This window comes from Arachis hypogaea, chromosome 18, assembly GCF_003086295.3.
Source record: "Arachis hypogaea cultivar Tifrunner chromosome 18, arahy.Tifrunner.gnm2.J5K5, whole genome shotgun sequence".
Lineage (NCBI taxonomy): Eukaryota > Viridiplantae > Streptophyta > Magnoliopsida > Fabales > Fabaceae > Arachis > Arachis hypogaea.
Window position 1 is genome coordinate 107,791,962 of NC_092053.1, and position 14,645 is coordinate 107,806,606.

Below are 14,645 nucleotides of genomic sequence, written 5' to 3' on the forward strand. Positions count from 1 at the left end.
GAGGATAGTTGGGTTGAGCCTTCTTTGCGGTTGCCTAACCGGCCTAGCTCCCTCTTGGAGAAATATCTGATGCGTGCACTTGCGAGGGTCAATTCCCACAATATGAGCTAGGCTCCATCCAATTGCTTTCTTGTACCTTCTTAGAACATCTAGGAGCTTTTCTTCTTCTTCACTTGAAAGCTCACTAGCAATAATGACCGGAAACTTTTGGTTGTCCTCTAAGAAAGCATACTTCAAATGGGATGGAAAGGGCTTCAATTCACTCTTTGCCTCAAGCTGAGGTTCCTTTTCATCAAGCTCATGGAGTTCATTCTTGACAACTTCCTCATGTTCATCCTCTTGGTCATCCGTCTCTCTAACATTAGGGTAGCACAACTTGTTGTGATCTTCTTCTTGTACTTTCGCTACCACTTCATCAATTACATCACATCAAAGCACGGGATGTTCTTCGGGAGGATGTTTCATGGCTTCTTCTAAATTGAACTTGATAGTCTTGTCTCCAACCTCAAAGGAATATGTGCCGGTGAAGGCATCTAACTTGAATTTAGAGGTCTTGAGGAATGGTCTACCAAGTAGAACGGAGGATGAGCTTCTATTTTCTGTTGGAGGCATTTCAAGGATATAAAAGTCAACTGAAAAAACCAAATCCTTGATCACCACAAGTACATCTTCTGCTATTTTTATCACCGTGATCACACTTTTATCGGCCAAGGCAAACCTTGCTGCCGACTTCTTTAATAGAGCTAAATTCAACCGCACATAGATGGAAAGCGGCATGATGCTTACACAAGCTCCCAGGTCACATATACAATCATGAAAAGTGCGTCCACCAATACAACAAGACACCAAACAAGGTCCAGGGTCACCATATTTCTTTGGAATAGGTTCCATCAAGGAAGAAATTGAACTACCCAAGGATAATGTCTCCAATTTTCCTATCCTATATTTGTGTGTACACAAGTCTTTCAAAAATTTTGGATACTTTGGAATTTGTTGAATAGCATCAAGAAGTGGTATGGTTACCTCAACCTTCTTGAACACTTGAAGCATGTTCAAATCAAATTCCGGTGTTTTCTTTGCCTTCTTCACCATGGATGGGAATGGAATAGGAATGGACTCATCCACTATAGCTTTCCTCTTGGGTTCCTTGAGGCTTACTCCTTCCTCATGCCTTTTGTCTACCACCTCTTCTTCATGTGGAGCTTCAACAATCACTTCTTCCTCATAAATGTCTCCCATGACCCTTGGAGGTATCTCTTCCAATGTAGTCCCCAACCGTAGAGTGATGGCGTTGAGACCGCCTTTTGGGTTTGGTTGGAGTTGGGATGGAAGGTTAGAAGAGCTTGAGGGTTGGTTGGTGTTGTTGTTGGAAGTTGAGGGTTGGTTTGACATGGTCATCTTTGAAAGCATGTTGGTGAGGTTAGCCAATTGAGTGCCCAAGGCATCAAATTGAGCCTTGTTGCTCTCGTCCTGTTTCTCCATGACGGCTCTAAGTTCATCAACTTTATTGTTGGAAGATGGAGGAGTTTGGTTGGATTGTTGTCTATGGTGTGGTGCTTGGTACTTGGTGTAGTTGTTTTGGTTTTGATTGGAGTGGCCTTGGTTGGCTTGGTATTTGGTGTTGTTATGGTGGTATTGGGATGAAGATTGGTTGTTGTTGTGATGAGAAGAAGAGTTGTTCCATCTTTGGTTTTGATTGCTCCCTTGTGTAGAACCTATGCACAATTACTCAAGAGGGGGGGTGAATTGAGTATTGCAACAACAATGAATCTTTTTGCGAAAGTTAAAGACAATATACAAAAGTGTTATTGTACTAGTATTTTTCCAAGAGCTTAACTCAATTGCTAAGCATTTATAAGGAGCTTTTACTTTCCAATAGACACCAACTCAAATAAATTGATCAAGCTTTTCACCAATCGGACTTAAGCTATTTCTTAAGTACTTACGAAGCTACTTTTCAATCACAATTTATTTGCTCAAAGGTAAAAGACAATAATATAGAAGAGATGAGTTTGGAGAGATGCAAACGCTATTTAGAGTGGTTCGGCACAATCCTTGTCCTACGTCCACTTTCTTTCTCAATCGCTATTGAGAAGTTCCACTATTGCCAAGCTTCAAGGTGCTCGCGCAAAACCTTTTACAATCCGAGTCCTTAGTTTCTAACACCTCACGGTATATGATCACCACTCGTATACTAACCCACTCCACTTAGAGACTCCTTCTCTAAGATTTGCCTTGAGTACTTAGTATACTTCTTTGGTATCCTCACCGACTATAGTGTTTATAACTCTTGACTCAACCTTGGAGATCACACTCCAATTTACAAAGTGTTACAAGAAAACAATTCTTAAAGAATTGTTGAGATGAAATGAGTACTCTCTAGAAGAGTGTATGATTACAAGTTTAGCACTATTGAACCAATTGATATTGCTCTCTCAAATTGTGTATTATAACACCTTAAAAATGTGTAGAATGAAAGAATATGAACAAGATAGTTTGCAAATACTCACATATATGAAATAAGGCTTCAATCCATCTATTTATAGACTCCCCAAACCTTAGAAACGTTTGGGAGTTAATGGGATGAAGCCGTTTTGATAAAACTAGCCGTTTTTTATGTTTTTGAATCATTTGCATCGATGCATAACACTTTGCATCGATGCAAATGTGTCTTTGAAGCTGAAATTTGAATTTTCAGCTAGGTTGCATCGATGCAAACATCTTTGCATCGATGCAACAAGTCGTTGCATGTTTTGCATCGATGCAAGATGAGTGTGCATCGATGCAAACCTTAAAGAATGGCTTAAAATCACTTCAAAATGCTTAGGATTGATCTCAAACTTGTTGGAGTCAATTCCTATGCTTTTGTACCTTTGAAAACAAGTTTTTAAACCATTTGGCTAGCATCGAATTGCAAGATGTGCATCAAAACATTTTGTGAGTGTGTGTTGAGAGATTTAGCAATTGGTTCTTAACAAGAAGTTACCTAAGTCCTAAGACACTATACTTGTCTTCAAATGTTGTGGACTTGAGTTTCTTGTTGTTGTTGTGTTGCTTTCAACTCTTCATTCCTCAACGTTGAATGTTGGTTGATCTTTCAACATGCTTGTTCATTCAAGTTGTTTGTTGGTTTGTCTTTCATGTCGTTTGTTGGTTTGTCATTCATCAAAACCTACGAATACAAACTTCGCATACAAGCAACATGATTTACAATTTCCCCCTTTTTGATAATGACAAACCAATTTTGAGGATATGCATTTATAAATGATTTTGAAAGCAACAATAATGCACTTTGTTTTATAGAAAGCTTTGGAGAAGACTTCACAAAAAAAATTTTGCAGGAGTTCCCCCTAAATATGTGCATTTGTTCCCTTAATGGGCGTTTATCAAAGAAAACAATTTAGATATCAAAGTTTTTGCTTAGCGGAAGTCTTTTTGAAAACATTGTTTCGCACACTTATTTCTTCTTTTCAAATCCTTAAACTTCTTCTTTTTCAAAAGTTTAAAATTTCAAATATCCTCAAACTTCTCTTCCCCCTTTTGACATTATCAAAAAGAAAGGATTTTGAAATGTGTCATAGAAGCATGCATAAAACAATGAAAATAGATATTTCCCCCTTTCAAAAAGAATTTGATTTTCTCTTTTTATATATAAAACAAGCATGCATAATTCCCCCTAAATAAGTGAAATATATTAAAGCATGCTCATTAACTTAAAATAGGGGTACCAAGCCTATTTTGAGTTATTCACCAAATAAGCATACAAGCATTAATCATTAAACAAAATTATGAAGAGCATATCAAAATATTAAAACCATAATAGAAATCCTTAGCTTACTAGGAGTTAGTTTAACAATTCATATAATGAAATAAACATAAAGCAATAAAAAGTGACTTGATGAAGAGGAGACAATCAATCTTGGTCTTCATCATCATCAGTGTCCTCTTCATATGGTAGGTGGATCCCGAAATGCTCATATAAGTCATCAATACGACGATCCAAGCGACCCGTGCGACGATCTACACGAGACACACGACGATTAAGTGCTTCAAGTTGCCTACCATGCTCTACGTCAATCCTTTGGATGTTTTGGTTGATGGATTGTAATTCTCTCATTATATCAACCAAGGAGGGTGGTTCTTGAGCTTGAGGTGCTTGTGGAGGAGCTTCCTCTTGAGGACCTTGTTCATCAACATTTCTTCTTCCCATTTTGTTGAGAATATGAGTGTTGATACAAGATTGAGGTGGTACTTCCTTGGTAATCTCATTTGATACATCAATACCAACATAATCAAAGACTTTAGACCATAGGCAAAGGAATCCTAATCCACCATTCCTATCCTTCATCTTGAGCCTAACCATATGTTGTATTATAAAGTATGGCCAATTAATCTTAATTCCATTCATCATAGCCCACATGACAATCAAATCTTCATCATTTACATTCGCATGCCCGGATATTCTAGGTTGCAAAACATAGGTGACTAGATATAACAAAGTTCTATGTTCCGCACTCATTGAATTGCAACTAATTTTGGAATGAGCTCCTTGTACAAGATTGAACAAATGCATGGCATTGTCCTTTGAATAACCCCATTCATCAATTGGGGTTTTACCACCTTGAAACAAGTCACCTTGATTTGGCAGCTCCCAAATGGTGGCTAACTCATCACCATCTAGCCTATAATCCTTTCTTCCTATCTTGAAGAATAATGTGAAACTTGATTCATCTTCCTCATCAATCTCAATCATGAGTGTACTATAGGCTATGGCAACTAAATCCAGATAAAATTTACTCTTAATTTGAACAAAATCCATGAGACCTTGATGAACTAGAATAGCCTTAAGAGTATCAAAGTTATGAATGACAAGAAGGGTCGGATCCAAATACCTCGGAGGAATTTCCTTTCTTCCGGCGAGCCTTGCCTCATAGAATTGAAGATCTTCATTAGAAGCAAAGTACCTTGCCAAAGGATGATTATTTGGAGGTGGAACCACACTTGAAGAACCTTTTGACTTCTTGACGGTTCTCTTGATTCTAGGCATTGTGGATGATTTTGTTTTATGGGTTTTGTAGAGGAGAATGTGGGGACTTCAAATATGTAATTTGTTTGTAGTGGGTATCTAAGTTTTGTGAGTTGTATGAAGCTATATGTGAGCTTGTTTTGGAGGTAATGGAGGTTTGGAGGTGGAGATATGAGTTGTGAGGTTGAAGATGATGAAAAAGTGGGGTTTTGTTGCACAAAAATGCCAAATTTACGTGTTTTTATGTAATTTGGTCTTGTTTGCATCGATGCAATGGGCTTTGCATCGATGCACATAGCACGTCGTGTGCTTTGCATCGATGCAAAGCTTGGTTGCATCGATGCAACATGCATCATTTTGCCCAAAATCACCAAATTTTCATCCTTTGGTAGTTCTTTCTTCAATCCTTTGAGTTCCATCATGTATATACTCATTTAAACTATTATAAACTTCAATTTGTTGATCCTCCATTGTTTATAATCTTCAAATACTTCAATCTACCTCAAGATTAATCACTCATTCATCAACTCATAAACCTACAAAACAATGGCTAATTGGATATCTCCAATGCTTAAGTTAGTAAGAGATACAAAAATAGCAATATAAATACAATGAATTCAAACAAATCATATTAGATTAGAATCCAAGATACCAAGTTCATTTCGGATGTTAAAAAAACTTTCTTTACATAAAGGTTTAGTGAAGATGTCCGCTAGTTGTTTACTAGTTTCGACAAATTCAATAACCACATCACCCTTTTCAACATGGTCTCTTATGAAGTGATGTCTAATCTCAATATGCTTGGTTCTTGAATGTTGAACCGGATTCTTGGTTATATTTATTGCACTAGTATTATCACATTTGATAGGAATGTGATCAAGCATGAGTCCATAGTCCACAAGTTGTTGTTTCATCCATAAAATTTGGGCGCAACAACTACCGGCGGCTACATACTCGGCTTCGGCGGTAGATAAGGCTACACTTACTTGTTTCTTGCTATGCCATGAAACAAGAGAGTTTCCTAGCAAGTGACAAGTGCCGCTAGTGCTTTTCCTATCCAATTTGCAACCGGCAAAATCGGAATCGGAATAACCAATCAAATCACAAGTGGATCCTTTCGGATACCACAATCCAACATTTAATGTTCCTAGGAGATACTTCATAATCCTTTTCACCGCACTTAAGTGAGATTCCTTAGGATTAGTTTGGTATCTCGCACACATGCATACACTAAACATGATATCTGGCCTACTTGCCGTTAGATAAAGCAATGATCCTATCATGCCTCGATACTTCTTTACATCTATGTTTTTACCTTGTTCATCTTTGTCAAGGTAGCAAGTAGTGCTCATTGGTGTGTCCATTGCCTTAGCATTGTCCATTCCAAATCTTTTGAGCAATTCCTTGCAATATTTGGTTTGGCCAACGAAAGTTCCTTCTTTTCCTTGTTTGATTTGAAGACCAAGGAAGAAGTTGAGTTCGCCCATCATGGACATTTCAAATTCACTTTGCATGAGGTTTGAGAAAAACTTGCAAAGTGATTCGTTAGTTGAACCAAATATTATGTCATCGACGTAAATTTGTACCAAAAGAATATTTTTGTTTTCAATCATGATAAATAAAGTTGTATCAACCTTCCCTCTTCTAAAACCCTTTTCTATTAAAAACTTGCTCAAACGTTCATACCAAGCTCTTGGAGCTTGTTTAAGACCATAAAGAGCTTTCTTGAGTTTAAAAACATGATTAGGATTTTCATAATCCTCAAAACCGGGAGGTTGTTCAACATATACTTCTTCTTGAATGAAACCATTAAGAAAGGCACTCTTAACATCCATTTGATAAAGTTTGAAGTTATAAGAGGATGCAAAAGCAAGTAACATCCTAATAGCTTCTAATCTAGCTACGGGAGCATAAGTTTTGTCATAATCAATGCCTTCCTCTTGATTATAACCTTTAGCTACTAATCTAGCTTTGTTTCTAACAATTGTACCATTTTCATCGAGTTTATTTCTAAAAACCCATTTTGTTCCGACAATTGTTTGATTACTTGGTTTAGGCACCAATTCCCAAACGTCATTTCGTTTGAATTGGTTAAGCTCCTCTTGCATTGCCATAACCCAATGTTCATCATCAATTGCGGACTCAATGGTAGATGGTTCAATTTGAGAAACAAAAGCACTATATGTAAATAAATTTCTAAAAGAGGATCGAGTTGTTACCCCTTTCGAAACATTACCAATGACGTTGTCTAGAGGATGATCCTTTGAAGTACGCCAGTCCTTTGGAAGTGCATTTATTTGTGCTTGTGATGGTGCAATTTCTTCAACTTGAACATTATCCTTTGTTGTAGAGGCTTTATTTAAATCTTTTTCTTTGTCTTCACCATTCAAATTTAGTGAATCAAAGTTTTCTACATTTTCATCAAAATCTTTTCTAGCATAACAACGGTTAGTTTCATCAAAAGCGACATGAATACTTTCTTCCATAGTCATGATGCGTTTATTATATACTCTAAAAGCTTTGCTAGTTAAAGAGTAGCCTAAGAAGATTCCTTCATCAGCCTTAGCATCAAATTTGCCTAAGTTATCTTTTCCATTATTTAGAATAAAGCATTTACAGCCAAAGACGTGAAGGTGGGAAATATTTGGCTTTCTTCCTTTGTACAATTCGTACGGTGTTTTCTTAAGAATAGGTCGAATGATAATCCTATTCATAACATAACACGCGGTACTAACCGCATCCGCCCAAAAGTACTTAGGAATATTAGCCTCATTGAGCATAGTTCTCGCCATTTCTTCTAAATGACGATTTTTCCTTTCAACCACACCATTTTGTTGTGGTGTTCTAGGAGAGGAAAAATTATGCTCAATGCCATTTTCTTCACAAAAAGTTTCAAAAAGATTGTTTTCAAATTCTCCACCATGATCACTTCTAATAGATGATATATGCAAATTCTTTTCATTTTGAATAACTTTGGCTAATCTTTTGAATGCTCGAAATGCATCACTCTTGTTTGCTAGAAACAAGGTCCATGTAAATCGAGAGTAATCATCAACAATAACTAAAGCATAGTAATTGCCACCAAAGCTCATAGTCCTGGAAGGACCAAATAAATCCATGTGCAAAAGTTGTAATGGCCTTGTTGTCGAAACAATGTTTTTAGATTTAAAAGAGGCCTTTACTTGTTTTCCCTTTTGACATGCGTCGCAAAGGATGTCTTTTTCAAAACGTAGCTTTGGTAAGCCAATTACTAACTCTTTAGAGACCAACTTGCTAAGATGGTCCATGTTAGCATGAGCTACTCTACGATGCCATAACCAAGTTTCATCATTTTTACTAACAAGGCATTTCACATCATTTGAGGAAACTTCATCTATATTAATCATGTATACATTGTCAACACGGTGTCCAATTAGCACAATTTCATTAGTGTCTTGCCTTTTTATCAAACAACATTTTGAGTCAAAGGTAACTAAGTTTCCTTTGTCACAAAGTTGGCTAACACTAATGAGATTATGTTTGAGACCTTTGACAAGTATAACATTATCTATGGAGGTAGAAGAATTTTTACCAACTTTTCCAACGCCGATTACTTTGCCGGTGTTGTTGTCTCCATAGATCACATTTCCTCCGTTTGTAGGCTCTATTGCGGTGAACTTTGATTCATCGCCGGTCATGTGTTTGGAGCATCCACTATCAACATACCAATTTGTATCCTTAGCTCCAACACGTACCTACAAAACAATTAAAATTGGGATTTAGGTACCCAAGTGAATTTGGGTCCTTGATGGTTAGTATGAGCATAATGCCCATAAGGTGCCCATCTCGTATCTTGACTACGAAAGTTTATATGTTTAATTCTAGTAAAGCATACGGGTGCTATATGACCTACTTTATTACAATAATGACATATGACATTTGGATTATGTATCCTATGCATGTTTCTAAATGGTTGCCTAGGTTGTTTCCTAAATGCAACATCTTTTGATCTATATGCATTGTGATTATAATTTCTAAATGAAGCATGTTGAGGAGGATGTTTAAAGGCTTTATTCCTTTTAGGCATGCTTGCCTTTTGGGCTTGCGGTTGCCTAATAGGAGTTTTAGTATTTTTAAATTTTCCTTTTTCAAAACCTAAACCTTCCTTATTATGAACATGCTTTTGGTTTTTCAACATTTTATCTAAGTTCTTTGAAGATTCATTGAACTTAGCTAAAGTGTTCTTAAGATTTTTAATTTCATTTTCATGCATTTTACAAGATTTGTATGGATCACTACTTGTGCTACACTTATCTTTTCCAAGATTGATATTCTCATTTTTCAACATCTCATTTTGTTTTAAAAGATCCATATTCTTTTTCTTTAGGAGAGAATAATCTTGGGTAAGTTTTGTGTACACCTCAAGTAAGGCATCATATTCATCTTGTAAATTAAAAGAAGTGGAGTTGTCATTACTAACCTTTTCTTCGCTTGCCATTAAGCAAAGATTTGCAACCTCGTCGTCATCGGAGTCGGATTCATCCTCGTTCTCCCATGATATGTATGCTTTCTCCTTCTTCTTAAATTTCTTGTTTTTGTCCTCCTTTTGAAGTTTTGGACAATTGGGTTTAATGTGTCCAACTTCTCCACACTCATAGCATTTTGGTACCTTTGTTTTGCTCTTGAAGTTTTTCTTCATTGCAAACTTATTGAATCTTTTTAATAAGAGTGCAAATTCTTCATCTCCTTCTTCTTCATTATCATCACTCTCTTCTTGTAGTGATGTTGTTTTAAGGGCGAGACTTTTCTTCTTGCTTTCTTCACCTTTTTGTCTATTTAGCATAGTCATCTCATAGGTGAGAAGATTACCTCGTAGTTGATCAAATGTAAGTTGATCATAGAGCCTTCCTTCCACAATGGCGTTCACTTTGGAGTTCCATTTTGGTGTAAGGCTTGTAAGCACCTTGGTCACAATTTGTTTATCATTGTATTTTGTGCCAAGCATGCTTAGGTTGTTGAAGATCTTGGAGAGTCTTTCAAGAGCTTCTTCAATGCTCTCTTCATCTTTCATTTTAAAATTTTCCCATTCATGAACCAACATAAATACCTTTGATTCTTTAACGTGGTCGGTTCCTTCGTAAGTGATTTGGAGTTTATCCCAAATCTCTTTAGCGGTTTCACATGTAGAGATCTTCATATAATCATGCTCGTTAAGTGCACAATGAATGAAGTTGATGGCTTTATCATTCATTGCCACTTTCTTCCAATCATCGTCATTATATTCACTTTCTCCTTTCGGTACTTGCTTTAAGACGGAGACTTCTCCTTCTTTAGCGCTTGTTGTCTTTGTTGGAATGTGATTTCCATTCTCAATCACTTTCCAAATTCTCACATCTTGAGAACGGATCCAAATTCTCATCTTATTTTTCCAATAAGAGTAATTTGTTCCGCTAAAAAGAGGAGGTCTAGCGGTTGAGTTACCTTCACTAGTGTTGTTGTTGTTAAAGCTTGTGCTTGCCATGATCTTTTCCCTTAAACGGTTAAGTCTTTCAAAGGGTTAAGCTCTGATGCCACTTGTAGAACCTATGCACAATTACTCAAGAGGGGGGGTGAATTGAGTATTGCAACAACAATGAATCTTTTTGCGAAAGTTAAAGACAATATACAAAAGTGTTATTGTACTAGTATTTTTCCAAGAGCTTAACTCAATTGCTAAGCATTTATAAGGAGCTTTTACTTTCCAATAGACACCAACTCAAATAAATTGATCAAGCTTTTCACCAATCGGACTTAAGCTATTTCTTAAGTACTTACGAAGCTACTTTTCAATCACAATTTATTTGCTCAAAGGTAAAAGACAATAATATAGAAGAGATGAGTTTGGAGAGATGCAAACGCTATTTAGAGTGGTTCGGCACAATCCTTGTCCTACGTCCACTTTCTTTCTCAATCGCTATTGAGAAGTTCCACTATTGCCAAGCTTCAAGGTGCTCGCGCAAAACCTTTTACAATCCGAGTCCTTAGTTTCTAACACCTCACGGTATATGATCACCACTCGTATACTAACCCACTCCACTTAGAGACTCCTTCTCTAAGATTTGCCTTGAGTACTTAGTATACTTCTTTGGTATCCTCACCGACTATAGTGTTTATAACTCTTGACTCAACCTTGGAGATCACACTCCAATTTACAAAGTGTTACAAGAAAACAATTCTTAAAGAATTGTTGAGATGAAATGAGTACTCTCTAGAAGAGTGTATGATTACAAGTTTAGCACTATTGAACCAATTGATATTGCTCTCTCAAATTGTGTATTATAACACCTTAAAAATGTGTAGAATGAAAGAATATGAACAAGATAGTTTGCAAATACTCACATATATGAAATAAGGCTTCAATCCATCTATTTATAGACTCCCCAAACCTTAGAAACGTTTGGGAGTTAATGGGATGAAGCCGTTTTGATAAAACTAGCCGTTTTTTATGTTTTTGAATCATTTGCATCGATGCATAACACTTTGCATCGATGCAAATGTGTCTTTGAAGCTGAAATTTGAATTTTCAGCTAGGTTGCATCGATGCAAACATCTTTGCATCGATGCAACAAGTCGTTGCATGTTTTGCATCGATGCAAGATGAGTGTGCATCGATGCAAACCTTAAAGAATGGCTTAAAATCACTTCAAAATGCTTAGGATTGATCTCAAACTTGTTGGAGTCAATTCCTATGCTTTTGCACCTTTGAAAACAAGTTTTTAAACCATTTGGCTAGCATCGAATTGCAAGATGTGCATCAAAACATTTTGTGAGTGTGTGTTGAGAGATTTAGCAATTGGTTCTTAACAAGAAGTTACCTAAGTCCTAAGACACTATACTTGTCTTCAAATGTTGTGGACTTGAGTTTCTTGTTGTTGTTGTGTTGCTTTCAACTCTTCATTCCTCAACGTTGAATGTTGGTTGATCTTTCAACATGCTTGTTCATTCAAGTTGTTTGTTGGTTTGTCTTTCATGTCGTTTGTTGGTTTGTCATTCATCAAAACCTACGAATACAAACTTCGCATACAAGCAACATGATTTACACCTTGTGCATTATCCCTCCACCCTTGATGTTGATTACCACCTTGAGGGTAATTGTTTTGGCCTTGAGGAGGATAGGGTAGACGGTTGTTGTAATTCACATTGGCCACTACAAGAGCATGTTCTTCTTGAATTTGATGGCATTGATCGGTGTAATGTGTGGTGCCAGAGCACAAACCACAAATCCTAGGAGGGCCTTCAAGTTGAGCAACTAGAGGTGGGGCTTGGACGGCTTGGATGGAGTAGTATTCCTTTTGATCCTTTTGTATTTGTGTAAGGATGGTGGTCATATCCCCAAGTACTTTGGTTAGGCTTGATTCGGAAGGGGATGATTCTACCACACTCTTGAGAGGATGACTTCTCACCCTTGTATGTTGTGTAGCTTCAACAACATCCTTTATCAAATTCCAAGCTTCTCCCTCCGTCTTATTTTTCGAAAGGGAACCACCACTAGAAGCGGTGAGCAATCTTCTATCTTCCACACAAAGATCTCCGGTGAAGTAGCTAATGAGCAAGTGAGTGTAAGATAGGGTCTTGACCCGGAAACCCATGATACTTAGGAAGTAGATGTATCAAGCTACTCTTCAATTCAAAGTTTGGATCAAGCTTGGGATACCTTGCTTGCAACGGTTGAAGTATGATATCTGGAGCTCCTTGCTCATGCAAAGTGATCCGTCGTGGCTCCGCCATGTGTGGCTCACCTGTAGGATGCAAAGATGTATTATTAGTACCAACAGAAGAATAGAAAGTAGCGGACTTGATGAGCGGATATTTTATACGCTTTTTGGGGTTAATTTCATATAGTTTTTAGTATATTCTAGTTAGTTTTTAGTTTATTTCCATTAGTTTTTAGGAAAAATTCATATTTCTGGACTTTACTATGAGTTGTGTGTTTTTCTTTAATTTCATGTATTTTTCTGGCTGAAATTGAGGGAGTTGAGCAAAAATCTGATTCAGGCTGAAAAAGGACTGCTGATGCTGTTGGATTCTGACCTCCCTACACTCAAAGTGGATTTTCTGGAGCTACAGAACTCAAAATGGCGCGCTTCTAATTGCGTTGGAAAGTAGACATCCAGGGCTTTCCAGCAATATATAATAGTCCATACTTTGCTCAAGGATAGACGACGTAAACTAGCGTTCAACACCAGTTCTCTGCCCAATTCTGGCGTCCAGCGCCAGAAAAGGATTAAAAGTTGGAGTTCAACGCCAGAAATGGATCCAAACCTGGCGTTGAATGCCCAAAACAGCCTTATGCACGTGAATTGTTTAAGTCTCAGCCCCAACACATACCAAGTGGGCCCCAGAAGTGGATCTCTGCACCACCCATCATAGTTTACTCATTTTTTGTAAACCTAGGCTACTAGTTTAGTATTTAAACAACTTTTAGAGACTTATTTTGTATCTCATGACATTTTTAGATCAAAACTTTGTACTCTGTGATGGCATGAGTCTCTAAACTCCATTGTTGGGGGTGAGGAGCTCTGCTGTGTCTCGATGAATTAATGCAAGTATTTCTGTTTTCCATTCAAATATGCGTGTTTCTATCTAAGATATCCATTCGCGCCTAACTATGGAGAAGGTGATGATCAGTGACACTCATCACCTTCCTCAATCCATGAACGTGTGTCTGACAATCACCTCCGTTCTACATCAGATTGAATGAATATCTCTTAGATTCCTTAATCAGAATCTCTGTGGTATAAGCTAGACTGATGGTGGCATTCATGAGAATCCGGAAAGTCTAAACCTTGTTTGTGGTATTCTGAGTAGGATTCAGGGATTGGATGACTGTGACGAGCTTCAAACTCGCGAGTGCTGGGCGTAGTGACAGACGCAAAAGGAGGGTGAATCCTATTCCAGCTTGATCGGGAACCTCAGATGATTAGCCGTGCTGTGACAGAGCATTTGGACCATTTTCACAAGAGGAGGGGATGTAACCATTGACAACGGTGATGCCCCAACACACCGCTTGCCATAGAAGGACGTGCATGCATGAATCAGAGGACAAAGGAAAGCAGAGATTCAGAAGACAAAGTATCTCCAAAACTCCAACATATTCTCCATTACTGCATAGCAAGTAACTTTAACCCATGCTCTCTTGTTTATTCACAATTCAACTGATAAATACAATTGACTTCCTGACTAAGAATTGCAATATAACCATAGATTGCTTCAAACCAACAATCTCCGTGGGATTCGACCCTTACTCACGTAAGGTATTACTTGGACGACCCAGTGCACTTGCTGGTTAGTGGTACGAGTTGTGAAAAGTGTGATTCACAATTCGTGCACCAAGTTTTTGGCGCCGTTGCCAGGGATTGTTCGAGTTTGGACAACTGACGGTTTATTTTGTTGCTTATATTAGGAAAAATTTCTCTTTTTTGGTTTAGAGTCTCTTGTTATTGTCGTGTTAAAATTTTAGAATCCTTATTTTCTTTTTAAAATCTTTTTCAAAAATAATTTTTCTATTAAATTCTGTGCCAAACTTTAAGTTTGGTGTTTTCTTGTTGATTTTTCTGTGTTTCTCGAAAATTTTAGTTTGATTTTCTAAAAATTTTAAGTT